Source organism: Ursus americanus, chromosome 15 (assembly GCF_024610735.1).
Source record: "Ursus americanus isolate L20-20 chromosome 15, mUrsAme1.1.p, whole genome shotgun sequence".
Taxonomy (NCBI): Eukaryota; Metazoa; Chordata; class Mammalia; order Carnivora; family Ursidae; genus Ursus; species Ursus americanus.
The window spans coordinates 3,533,835-3,548,391 of NC_142141.1; positions in this window are offsets into that span (position 1 = coordinate 3,533,835).

Sequence of the window (14,557 nt, forward strand, 5' to 3'; positions counted from 1 at the left end):
TGCGCTCCCAAGTTCGTGCTCGCCGCCGGGCGGGGCTCTCTCCGCCCAGGCCGGTGCCGCTGCTTTCCATTTGGGTATCCCCGAGGGGACTACCCTTTACTGGATCGTTTGTTTATTGCCAGGGCCTTGCAAAGAGTCCGCAGCCACTCACTGACTCACTCATTTGTTCATTTAAACCCGTGTTTCCCAAAGTGCGGAGTTCGGCGCCGGTGGTGCCACGAGGCAATTTTCGGCGGTACAAGGGCCACGAACTGACTTGTGTCTTTAAAAGAGTGGCTCTGGCTACTGTGTGGAGAATAGGCAATAGGGGAGGTGATGTGGAGGCAGAGGCCAGGAGGGAGGCTACCCGGTTGGCTTGGACCGGGTTGATACAGGTGAAGCGGTGAGAATTAATCTCATATATGGTGAATTACATCATGTTCATGGAGAAGATTCCATTTTTAAAGTCATAATTTCTTCCTCAAATAACCTATAAATACAATGCAATTCCAAACAAAATTCTGACAAATCTAGTGTAGGAGAGTGTGGACGTACAACTTGATGACTATAAAGTGTATATGGAAAAATAAAGAACCAGAAATAGCCAACACAGATCTGAAGAAAAAAGAGTAAGGTGGAATGACTCATTTAACGAATACGGGCAGGTAGTGTGGCTGCCCAGGAATCGACAAATAGCTTGGTGCAGCCACATGCAGGTACCTGACAAGGACCCTACGTGCTCTGAGCTGGCATCCCAAGTGAGGGGGGTAGGATAAATATTCACTAAATAATACTGGGGCAATCGAATCTTTACCTTACGTCATATACGAAACTCCGCTCCAGATGGATTAAAGACCCGAATATGAGAAACAAAACTCCCAAGTTTTTAGCAGACCATGTAGGAGGGTATGTTTATGACCCTGGGATAAGGAGACATTCTTAAATAAACACAAAAAGTACCAAATATAAAGGAAAGACTGAAAAGTTAAGCCTCAGGAAAACTCAAAAATTGAATTTAATTTGATAGCTCACCAATGATAGCATAAGAGAAGTGAAAAGTTCACAGACTGGGAGGAAATATTTTCAATGCATGGATATAGCAAAGAACACCTACCCAGAAAATATTATGAAAAGCCATTTAAAAACTAGTAAGAAGAAATAACCCAATGGAAAGACATACAAAAATCATGAATATACAATTTACAGAGAAGGGAAAACAAATGGCCCCCATACATAAGTAAAGATACTCAAACTGGCCAGTGATGTGGGCACTCAGCATAGGGTTCACAAATAGTTTTTTGGTAGCATTCCTTATCCTCAGAGTTCCTATGAATGTTGAACCAGTTTCTGTTCTTTACCATACCTTGTGCCAAATGTTTGGCACAAAAAGATTAAAAAAAAAAAAAAGTCCCTCCCTCACAGAGCTTATTGGCAAGAAGATAGGTATGTAAACAAATAATTGTAAGAAATGCTTATAATTCAATATAAAAATAGCAACGGTATAATGTGGGCTATGTGACTCGGGCTATGAGGGCTTGGAGGAGGGACTGCCTAACTTGCCTGCAGAATGGGTAGCAAGAGACAGAGCAGAGGCAGAGTGTATCAGTTATCTGTTGCTACAGTAAAGTTGCCCCAGAACTAGACACCCTCAGGAATATACAACAAGGAACACTTGTTTGTTCCCCAGTCTATGTTGGCTGGCAGTTGTGCTGATGGAAGCTGGGCTCAGCAGGGCTTACTCATGTGTCTGGTCAGCTATGGGCTGTCGGTGGCTTTGTGGATCTTAGCAGGGCTCTCTCACATGTCTGGGACCTCAGCTGGGACAAGTGGACCCACAAGGGAATGGAGGAGGGAGAGAGGGAGGGAGAGAGAGATAGAGGAAGGAAACTCAAGGCCTCTGAAGGTCAAGGCTTGGGACTGACACGCCTTCGCTTCCACTTCATCCTACTGGTCAAGTTACAAGCCCAGCCCAGATTCAGGGGAAAATAGATTTTCTCTCTTGATGGGAGGAACTGTAAAGTGACATTGCGAACAGGTGTAGATGTATAGGCAGGTGGAGAATTGGCGACATTCTTTATCAAAAATTCTGTCACGTGTTTTTCTTTGCCTTCCAAGTGTCCCGGTTTATTTTGGGAGAGCTCCCCCAACTCACTTCATTTGATCCTGGTCAGATTGTCAATCATTTATCTTCTCACACCGCCACAGTCCTGGTTCCAAGACCCAAGCTGGACCGAACAGAACCCTGTTCTGAATTTATATGTGGTCTCATGCTCCTCCACTGCCCCTATTGGGGTTACTGAGCTGGGAGAATGTGGATCAGGGGCTGTCTGTTGGGGTAGACTTTCTGCCACTCTGCAGAAGAGAAGCCAAGTTGAAAGATGCAAAAGAGACAGAGTTCAGATGACATCCTTTCAGGCCCTGGCTCAGCCAACCTGGGCTCCTGGGCTTCCAGTTATGGGAGCCAATAAAGCCACCAGCATACACTTTTTTTTTTTTTTTTTTAAAGTCACAAAGCTCTTTCGAGTTAGATTTCTATTCCTGATTGACTTGGGGCAGGGTTCGCAGAGATGGTGATATCTGAGCTGAGTGTAACTAAATTTGAAAAAGTAGGAAAAGGAGGCAGAGGGAGGAAGTAGAAATGAGCTGAAGATATAAGAATGAAAAGTGAGTGTCCACATGTGTTCCTACCATTGTTTCAAATAAACAGCCTTCAGAAACAGCTTCTATGGAAGCTAAAATAGTATTTTCCAGCTTTGTTGATGAGGAGACAGTGCTTGGGAATTCTTGCTAGGCTTGCATCAACAAAGGTTGCAAAACCCTTGCGTTTTAATGTGGACTTTGAACCGTTCAGGGCATGGCAAAAAAACAATGCTTAAGTCAGCAAAGAAGGAGATACATTTCTGAGCACAGTAAAAGTTCAGGGAGCTGAAGGAAGATCTTGCTGAGTATATCACAAGATGAAGTTTTCCTCACTCTAGAACAGGGAATTTGGTGGGAATCATTTTTTTTATATTGACATTCTAGTGAAAACTTTAAGTTCCAGATTATATTAGCAGGTATTTATGATGATAAAATAAGTACACAATGGTATGAATTTGAAAAGAATGGAAAAGTTCATGCATACACTCCATGCTTTTTCTCAGCACTCTCCCTGATAGATTTTTTTTAGTGAAGTCTTCTTCTAGCATTTTCTTTCCTTTTCTGACCCATCAAACTTCGGTTCATCCTGCGCTTGAGTTTCCACTCTCTGTACATATGATGGAAACACGCGGCCCAGTGCTTAAGAACACAGGCTCTGGACGCAGACCCACCTGGTTTCTGAGTCTATCTCCACCCTGATTGGTTAGGAGACCCTAAACTGCTGGCTCCTGATCTTCTCTGCGCCTTAGCTGCTCTCTCTCTAAAGCCTCCATGGCGCTGTCGTGAAGATAACCTGAGATGAGGTATGGGCAGAGCTTATCAGGGTGCCAGCCACAGTGAGGCTCAATGCTTGAAGTTCAATGCTTGAGAGCTGTTGTTGCCGGGGTCCCAGCTTCATGGCCCTGTCTGTACTTCGTAAATCTCATGTGGGCACTTACCTCACAGCCTTCCACCGTGGTCTTAGTGTCCTGTCTTCTCTCTAGACCATGAACCCCTTTAAAATAAAATTGTAAAAAACATGATCTTACTCAAAGTTCTATCTCCAGTGTCTAGCACAATGCAGGGCATGCGGCGGATTTAGCACGCGTTTGCTGATCACGTGGTTAGATTGTGATGTGATTATTTTATGATCTGCGGTCTTCAATTAAAGTTAGGGCTCAGGGCAACCCTCTCCAGTCCCCTCCCTCTTGGGGAGCTTTGTACTATTGCTCAATAAACTTTCCTTTACTATCATTTGATAAAAAAAATAAAATAAGGTTAGAGTTCATAAACATTTTTCTCGGATTGCATTATAATCTTCATTGTTCATTCATTCCTGCTTTTATTCAATCGATGCTTATTGAACACCAATTATATATTAGTAATTGTTCCAGGGGCTGGGGATTCTACATTGAAGGGAATAAATTTTTAACCCCTGCCCTCAGGCAACTGACATTCTAGAAGGAGGAGACAGACAATAAAACACAGTGAATGAGGACAGTGTAGGAGTGGTGGGAAGTGCTATGGACAGATAAAGCAGGGGGAGGTGGCAGGGAGTGTCCTCAGGGCGGACCTCTGGAGAAAGGGTCCTTAGTTATTTGAATGACTGTGGAACATTCTGTTGAGCAGATAAATCGTCATCCACTGAAGCTGTGAAGTCAACTGGCTGTAGGTGTGTGAATCACATCTACAAAGTTCCTTTGCGGCAGTACCCTGAGTAAGTGCGTCTGCAGTCTAGCCCGGTTGACACAGAAAACTAAACATCACGCTCTTCTTCGCCTGATTTTACATCTCCACTTCCACTCTTGCCTCTCATAATCCATTCCCTGATCTTCTGGAAAAAGGGAATCAGATCCTGTCGTCTCCTATTTTAAAATCCTCAGAATCTCCCAATTTTGTTGATGATAAAATCTGTTTTACATTTTTTATTGACAATAAAACTGCTCACCATGGCCTATGGACCCTCATTCTCTGTCTTGTCCTATTTCTTCGGTTTGACCATATGCCCCTCTCCCCCTTGTTCATATTAATATCGCCAAACTTTCTGAACCCTGAACAGGCCAACGTATTCCTACCTCCCAGCATTTGCTAAAGTGGTTCTCACTGCCTGGAATGCTTTCAGGTCAATTGTCACCTCCTCAGAGAAGCCTTCCTTGACTGCCTATCTGAAGAGCCTCTCCCACTCCCATTGGAGCTCATCATTCTTTTACTTCTTTTTTGCATTGTCACTCTCCGAAATGACCTTGGTTATTTATTTGTTGACTTGTTTCATCTCTGTGTCTCCAGCTAGAACGTTCTACTAAGGGCAAGGATTCTATCTGCTGTGTTCTCCACTGTATTCTCAGCTCCTTGAACAGTGTCTGCCATAGTTCCCCACCCTGCCTGAATCATGCCACAGCACCGCTGTGGTGAGGACCCTGTGGCCTCCACCCCGACCACTGGACACTGCCATTTACATGAGAGTTATTCCTGCTCTGGGAACTGCTTGCTGCAGCCGCCACCGGAAGGGATGCTCCGCCGGCTGGGCAGGAGCCTCGGACTGGCCGAGCTGAGGTCATGTACCAGCAGGACACGAAGCCTTTCCTGTGAAGGCCGATGCTCTCTGCCCACCCACCCCCCAACGTGTCATGTGGAATTGAATCCCTCCAGAAAGTTCCCTCGTGCCCTTCCTCGGTCAGTATGCTCCCACTCCAGACATAACACTATCCTGATATCTATTACCTGCTTTCTCAGATTTCTATCACTCGTTTCTAATTAGGTTTGTCTGTTCTGAAACCTCATCTAAATGGAATTGCCAGCAGGTGCTTTCGTGTGTGCGTGTCTGGCTTCTTTCACTCAGCATGTTTTTGAGATTTATCTGTGTTGCTGGGTTTAGTTGTGGTTTGTTTCTTCTCATTGCGTAGAACTCTGTTTTGTAGGAATTTACCGTAATTTTTGGGTAATGGACACTTACAACATTTCTAGTTTAGAGTTATGAACAAAGTTGCTATGGACATTCACATACAAACTTCTTACAGATATGAGAGCAGATTTTTTCTTTTTTTTGCATTTAGTTCTCCATGGTTGGTGGATGTGCTTTGACCCATAAGCTCTGCCTCCAGAGCGATCTTTCCAAGACACTAAGCTCATGTTACTCTGCAACTGGAAGCCTGTTTTTGCGCTCCAGATAAAGTCCAACCTCCTTGGTCTGGCAGTCAAGGCTTTTTGATACTGATCTCGACCTCTGGTAAGTTTCACCTCCTGCCTTACACCTGCTGCAGGTACACCTACCAGTTCACTGTTTCCAGAATGCACCAGGCTGCTTTCTTCCTCCTGTTTTTGCACACATGTTGCCTAGAATGCCTTTCTCCCAGAGAGTCTTGATTCTTGGACAAACTGATCCACATTCTTCCAAGGCCGGCTCAAAAGACGCCTCCTCCAGGAAGCTGTCCTTCAATTTGCCAGGTGCTTTATTGTACTTTCCATTGGGTGCTTTGGTGTGAATCTTTGACATTGATCATGCTTTGGTATTAATATTGTGAAAGTACTTATTTCATCGCATGTATTTCTGTGATCACGGTCTGTCTTCTCATCGGTGAGCAGCTAGACGGCGGCGAAGGGGCTCAGAGCTGCGAACTCACCTCCCTAATGCCACACGGCTGTGGTGACTCTGGTTAGGTGCTGCTAACTCTTCGGCACATGGTGGACCTCATGCCAATCGCCATGCACCAGGTTGATGGAGACCAGGGGCTCGAGCTCCGCGGCCCTTGAGAGTCAGCTGGGTCGTGGTCATGAGAGCGGCAGTGAGCATGGAGATGAGCCAAGGGAACAGGGCACACCCACCAGGTGGGGCAGAGCCCGCCCAGCCCAGCAAATTGTTGCCCTGGGAATATGGGGTGTGTGGGGTCTCCTTTTCTGAGGAGCCCCATAATCTCTAGAATTTCCTAATTTTTGAATGTTAACAACTAAGTTATGATTTTAAATACCAGGTAAGATAATCAAAGACATCTGTGGGCTGGATCAAGGCCCTTGTTCCCTCATTTCCTCCTTGCACACAAAGCTGTATTGTACTAAGTCTGCATTCTGATAAATCTAACCTTTAGAAAGTTAAAAATAAAAATGATAAATTACTGCTTGTGGCCCAAACACAGATTCACCTGGGAAACGAGCCGAATCTCCCAGTTCTCCCTGATGTCCCATTTGCTTAGTGGGTCACTCGCCACGCTCTCTGATGCTGCTGTACTGGGTTAGGGCCCAGGAGGACACTGGGCACCGAGGCGAGCTAGACACGGTCTTGCCGGTGAGACGCTCAGGGTCCAGGGAGGCAGTGAGCACCACACAGGCACGGGCCAGGTGGTCTAAGCCGCAGACACGGAGTCCAGAGGGAGAAACAGCTGGCCTGTTCTGGGTACGTGTCAGGAAAGAGCTCCTGGCAGAGGTGATGGCTGAACCAGGGCTCAAAGGACAAGTAAGAGAAAGTGAGGTGAAGAGGTTCGAAAGGAGAGTCTTTGCAGAGGGAATAGTAGGTGTCATAGGACAAAGGCCCAACCAGTTGGGTGTGGATGGGAGAGCTGTGGCTCGCGTGGGGAATGTGATGCATGGGGTCGTCCTGGGGGTAGATCTTAAAAGGCAGGGGTGAGTGAAGAAGGGGCAGGGGTAACCCTCTCCCACCCCAATGGGGGGGGGGTGTGTAGCTAGGTGACATGCAGGAATTCTGCCTGGGACCAGGGTTGAGGCCAAAGCTGGAAGGAGTATCCTCATGAGGTTCCTTCACCGAAGACGTCAGGGAGAGTACAGGGTCAGGGCCAGAGGTCAGGGACCAGGAGCGGCCGGCAAAACAGAGAGGCCCGAGTAGCAGAGTGGACGAATGGGAAAGCAACGGTATTTCCGCAGGCAGAGTACAGATGGCAGTGAGACATCATGCTGTTTTGTCCAAGTCCTATGAGGGATCTTTTAAAGCAATGATTCAACCCTAGCGCCAGCGTAGAAGCACCTGGGAGCTTTAGAAAATTCTCATTTTTTTTTTTTTTCGTATTCCCCAGACAAATTAAATCAGAATCTTAAAAGTTGGGACCTGCAATCTGGATTTTTAAAGCTTCCATATGCAGCCAGGGATGGAAACTGCTGCTGTAACAGGATGGACCAAACACCAAAGAAGCAGCAAAATCATCCTTCAATTGATTCAAAGTGGCCCGTCCGTTCTTGAGACACAGGGGGTTTGCCTCAGGATCTAAGTGGTCACTGCAGAGTTGACCTGCCGTCTGTCCTTTCGAAAGGCTGGACGGTTGTCAGCAGGTAGACAGGCCTTAGACTTTTGTTCCTCAAATATGCAGACGATAATCCTAAAAGCATTCCTGTTTGGGAGTGAAAGCCCAGTGTGTCTCACACACAAAGCATCTGAAAAACACATCATGAATTGGCCCTTTGTTTAAAAATAAAGCAACACTAAATATCACTTGGAAGCCAATTATGTCTTTAAATAGGTCCTGGAGGCTAAACACAATGTTGATTATTCTGAGAAAGCTGACTCACTCCATTATGAGTTTTAAGGAACTGGTTCATTAGTCAAATTAATCTTAACATAATAGGGCAGAAATGAGGGAGAAATAATACTTCACATTTCTTTTTGCTCTGCTTAAGTATTCACTGTTCCTTTTTTTTAACTCTTCGGAGAAGAATTCCATATCCTGCTTGCTCTTTAGATCCAATCCATTCATCCATCCACCACATATTTACTGAGCACCTACTCTGCGCCGGCACTGGACAGACGCCAGTGAGGCTGAGTCCCTTCCTTTGTGGAGCTTACGTTCCCAAGGGGGAGATGGCTTTGAGCCAAGACATTTGGGATTTCGGGGACTGAAAAGTGGAATGAAGAAAGCTGGGGTGGTAATTCCGAAGGGGTGCTCAGGGAAGGCTTCTCTTCGGAGATGACGTTGGAGCAGAGACCCGAATGAAGGGAGGGAAGGAGCCGTGCAGAGATCAGGGGAAGAGTATGCCAGGCAGAGGTAAGGGCAAGTCAAATAGCCTTAGGACTAAACCGAAAGTACAGGCTGCAGAGAAGCCTTGGAGTTGATATGGGAATTTCCGAGAAGAATATTGATGAGACAGAGTTGGGGCTCCAGCCAGCACACACAGTGCCTTTGTGGTCACCCTTTCTGGCAAATGAGTTACAAAAAGCCACTCCTACCTGTGACCGAAGCCACTCCAGGTCATCTGGCTCCTAAGCAGAGCTCATGCTGGATTGTAGCTCCTCCTCATTCTCTTAGCTGGGGGCATATCTGTGCCACTGTCAATGTAATCAAATCCATCAACTTGCTGCCTTATGTTGAGCTTTCGAGGTCTTGATTTAGAAAGCCTCCCCAGATACTAAATCATAAAGATATTCTCCCATATTTAACTCTTTAGTTGTGTAGTTTTATGCTTCACCTTTAGATCTCGAATCCATCTAGAATCTACTTTTGTATATAGTGTGAGGTAGGGATTCAACTTTATTTTTCTCTGAAGAGTGAGCCAGTTTTTACTATACGATCTAGTAAACTGTGGATTGGGATATTTAGGGAGTGTAGGGATTTACTCCTCCCCAAGCCTGGAAATGATTTCCTCAGGCTGAAGGTGGAGGAAAGAAGAGGGAAAAAATTGAAAATCCAGATATTAATATGTTCCAGGGAGAGGGAACCTGTCTCCTGCTTCCCTGGTAGACTCTATAATGAATATAGGGAGATGGAATCTTAGCTTCGGAGAGATTGTCAGGTTCTTAAGGATGAGTGGTAAAAACAGCTCTTGCAGACCTGAAGAGTACTGGAAGATAGGAATGAGGGATACGTAAATGCTGACATTTGCATTGGGGCATATAAATGTGTAAATAGTGGCCTCTTTGAAATAATGAAAGCTCAATGGGTCCTTCCTCTCAATGGGCCTTGGAACTTAGATGCAACCCCAAGAAAATGGGAAGGTAGGTAAAACTTTAATGAAGATAAGCTTTCAACCACCTCACTGGAATGGGAGCTCTACATAGAGATTTAATTCAATTGTGGAAGTTGCTCACATTCTGGGCTGGCTGAAATTCAAACATTTATCTAATTATTTCACTTTTGTTTTACCATATCAACTAATATGTCAGAACTAAACTTGCTGATCAATTGCAATCATAATTTGACTAAGAACACAAGAGTTTGGCAAAAGCAATGAAGCATCTTGTAAAAATCAGTTGCCTCTATGAAACTTATAAAAATATTATATAATTTATTATCATTTATAAATTTTGTTCTATACATTCTTTGTGTCAGTATATTTATAATGAACCTATTTCATATATATTTTATATATATATAAAATATATATGAACACTTGAATCTGATCACTTCATCCCACTGCTTGGAATCTTTCAGTAGCTTCCTATCACACATGGAATGAAATCCAGCCTTCTCACCTGGCTCTCGAGTTCCCTATGCTCAAGCCCAGACATCTCTCCAGCTTCATCTCTCCCTACTCTTGCCCACTCCAGACACCCAGGTCTTGTTTCCTCAAATGTGCCAAGTTCTTTCTCATCTTAAGGCATGTGCACTAGCTGTTTTGTCCTTTCTGGAAAGTTCTCCTCTCCTGCTTTTCACCTAGCAGGACCCTTCATTCAGGTATCAGCTCATATGTTACTTCCACAAAGGACTCTTCACTAACCAACCCTCAATTAAGAAGGTGCATAAGTCAGGATAGGTTGTGTAATGCTATGCTAACAAATGACCCCCAGATCTCAGTGGCTTACAGCAACAGCATGTCCATCAGGGATCAGCTCGATCGACAGTGGCTTCATTCGGGGACAGACTGATGGACAGCCTCTACCTGGGACATTGTGGACTCATGGCAGGGAAAAGAGAGATGGTAAACTGTGAGCTGGTTTTAAGGTATCTGCCTGACAAAAGTGCATATCACTTCCAGCTACATTCTATTGGCCAAAATAAGTCACATGGACACTTCTTGGTGCAACAGGGTGTGGATGTTTAATGCTCCTATATGGAAGGCACCATGAGTCCTATGGCCAAACCTGAAGTCACTGAGCTAGGGAAGTATAGTATTTTCCCAAGGAAGGACAGCAAATATTTTGAATGATAATATAATCTACAAAAAAGGTCATCCCTAGCCTATATTATTTCCCCTTTTTTCTTTCTTTCATGACAAGTTATAGTTGTAAATTTTAAATAAATCCACGCTTATTTAAAAACTGTGTGTGTGTGTGTGCGTGCACACGCACGTATGTGACAGAGTCCTGACCCAGGGTAGGTTTTTGATAAATCATTATGGAATGAATGAACACATAAATGTAAAGAAACTGGAAAAAGCCAAGTCTTTTCAATCAGATAGGATCAGGCGTGAAGTCCAGACATATCTCTCATTAGTATGTGATGTCAGAGAAATTGACAAATATTACTGAGCTTGTTTCTTCCTATTTAAAATAAGGACAATAAAACTTCCACCAGAGATGGCCCATAGATGGCGCTAAAGACATCAGTTTCTTGCCTACTTTATTGCTTTAGTGGCTAGCATTCTTCTGATGTGTTTCATTTTAGCACACGGGAGCACCAACACAACCCTTACCGTATTGCAGCAAATGCAGGGGAACGTTTTTATGCTACTTTGATTCAGAAACCTCATTCATCTGACATTGGCTGTGCTTTGCCATAGTTTGACCCACGTGGATCTTAGAGATCTATGGCTCTGCCCCTATGTCTCATATTCTCTAGTTCACCTGCTAACTCTGGTTTTTTAAAAAGTGGCAAAGAAAATCTGGCAAAGAAAAATGCAGTTTAAAAACCTTCCAGGAATGATAGATGCCAATTTGAATAGTGTTCCTTGTGATGGCCAATCGTTACAAAAGGCCTTGTGTGAATAAAGGTACATCACACTGGGAAGACCCTGAGCCCAGGCACGTCCAAAGAGATTTTATAGATACTTGAGGTCCCTTGCGTGGTTATTAAACAGAAAACTGAGTTAGATTTTTGTAAATATTTCCTGCTTCTAACTATATTTAAACTTGTTTCCCAAAAGGCTGTCTTGTTTAGGGTTTTCCCCCCTGAGTACAGCTGTGCCAGCTCTTTTTTTGTTGTTGTTGTTCCTTTACCGTTAATTAGGAGGGACTCCTTTGCAAGACTGCAGATAAAATTCCTTTTCTTAGAATTAAATCTGACAGGGTGATGCCTAAAGGAATATAAGGCCTAATAAAAGAATTTATAAGTAATAGATTTTTTTTTAAACGGGACAAATGGTGAATAATATTTGCTACAATATCTGGTAGCCTCCGGTAGTGATATGGAGGGATCGATGAACGATTCTGCTCGTCTCTGCTAATCTCCCTTCACAAGGTGTCTCTGATGATTAAAGCTATAGAACCCATGACCTAACAACTGGTGTCCTGGGCACATGCTGGGATGATGATTAAGAGGCTGGCTGTGGTGACCAAGTGAGAGATGTTGAGACCAGATTAGAAGAGTAGTTGTAGGAGTTGAGAACAGGGGGCAGATGTTTCCAAGAATCCCAGTAGAAGAATGGACAGGAGTGTATGACTTTGAACTGGGCCAAAGTGGGAGAAGACATCAGGTCATGCATAGGATTCAGCCGTAGTGCCTGGGAGAGTTGAGGTATCTTCCCTCAAGAGAGGGATCACAAGAAGAACAGCAAATTTTGAAGAAAGATGACGAAACTAACAACGCAACCGTAAGACATGGAGGAGATGTTGAGTAGACATCTGGCTACACAAGATTTTCAGAGAGTGGGTGGCTGAAGACTGCGGTTGCACAACTTATGGGCAGTATGGAGAGGAAACCTGCTTTCGAGGCCCCCAGATTCTGTCTGTAAGATTGCTGGGCATTGTCTCCATCCTTCTCAAAGTTCCCTGTGTTTTCCAGACTGCAACCCCTGAGATATATGGGGGTTTCTGCTCTAACTTCTTTGCCTCACGAACTGAGACCTGTTGGATATGTTGAGACCCCTCCATAAGCCTCTGAGTAAGAACATACTGACCTTGAAAATGCTTTGGATTTCCAAAATAAGGGAAGGTGCTCTTTATATGCCTTCCAATCTTCCAACCTCATCTGTCATTTCCCTCGTCTTCTCCCCGCCCCTCACCACCATCACTCCCGCCAAGTCTTTGCATATATTGTTCCCTCTGCCAAACATACTTTTCCCTCCTTTTTCATCTGGATAATTCCTACCTTTATTTTACAATGAGATTGAGTGTTGTCTTCTCTGGGAAGTCTCCTTAGTTCAAATCCAGCCTCCAAAAGCTGGGATGGGTGCTTCTACTCTTTGGAGAAGCAGTCAATCAGGTAAATTCCAGTGTCTAAAAACGTGGGGATTCAGTGCATGTTGGCTCCAAGGGTTCCAGGTGGAGGTAGCAGGGGTAACTCTAGGGATCATTAGAAATATGTAAACACACTACATTATTCACTTACTCTAGTAAATGTGTTTGTTACAGGGAATGATGGCTTTAAATGAAATAAGTCATTGGGAAGACCTACTGGTACATAGAATATATAGGTTCTTCAGTTAATTAGGAAAATTCTGGCACGTCCTGTGTCTAATAGTCCCCCTTGCCGGCCAGGCAAGTAAAACTGGTGGCTCCAGTTGATTTAAATCCAAATAAAACATGAAATTTGGGTTTTTGTTTGTTTTTTGCTTTTTGTTTTGCTCATCCGATAGAGCTCTCTGGTTGTAAGTCACAGAAAGTCGCTATGGTTAACCTAAATGAAAGGAATTCCTCTGGAAAGGTAACACTGAACAGAGGGGAGGATGCAGGACAGGCGTGGGAGTGGATGGGGAGCAAAGCGCTCTCTGGGAGCAGGAGTCATATGGAATCTCACACCAGAAACGGTCCAGGCAGGGCGGTACCAGTGGGATGAATGACCGCGAAACGTTTTCAGCTTCTCTGTCTTTCTGCTTAAAATTCAGATCTTAGGGAGGAAGACCATTGTCCATCCACTTAGCTACAGAGGGGCAGGCTACTGTATCACGCCGGCAGAGTGTAGTCAATAAAGAAGAGGAAATTCCCTCCTATAAATCTGGGATGCTTTTACCAGAGAAGGGGAAACGGACGCTGAGCTGGCAAAACCCAACAAATGACATTCGACAAACAGCTTTTGCTAAGACGGAATGTAAAGCGAAGTAACATTTCCTGATCTCCACCTGCCTACCTGACATTTCCTAGCTGGGGTCTTATTTAATCTCAACAACCTTGGATGGCAAATAGTAGTATTTGCATTTTCAAGGGGGGAGAACAAGGAGGTCAGAAAGGTGAAAAAACCTTGACTAATTTCCCACAGCTAGATATTAGCAGAGCCAAGATTCAGAGCCGGGCCTGTCTGACTCATCACTCCTTCTACTAGAAGCCATGCTGTCCTCTCTCAGAGGTGAGGCAGCTGAAGCTGGGAGTGGGAACAGCAAGACTGGCTGGCGATTATGCTGTGAGGAGGGGAAGTCACTTACCCAATGGCAGAGGTAGGCTGGGAGAAGGGCCTCAGCTCATGGGTTCTGTTGTGAAGGATTCTCTGAGGCTGTCCACTCATTATGGTCTCATGGACCCAACACACAAATCAGCAGCTTTTGTTTCTCCACAGAGCGCTGGTTTACAGCCTCAAGAGCCGGCTGAGGCATTTTCTCTGCAAAGCGTCTCCCCTGGGCTTCATGTGTTCTCTAAATGCCCCGAGGAAGACTCTTTAAGGTGACTGAAATAGATTCTGTATTTACTCAGTATAAACAATTTTCTTGAATTAGCCTGTCTTTCATCCTAGCTTAGTTTATGATCTTGCTAGCAAAAGCATTAATATTTTTCAACAAAATTGAAACTCGTAACAAGTTTATGCTGTGTTGTGTGAAATCTCTCTATCGTTTAGCATAGAAATATAAACTCCGTGAGGTCAAGGATGTTTATTTTGTTCCCTGCTGCATTTCCAGCATCTAGAAGGGTACTTGGCCAATAACAGGCACTCAATAA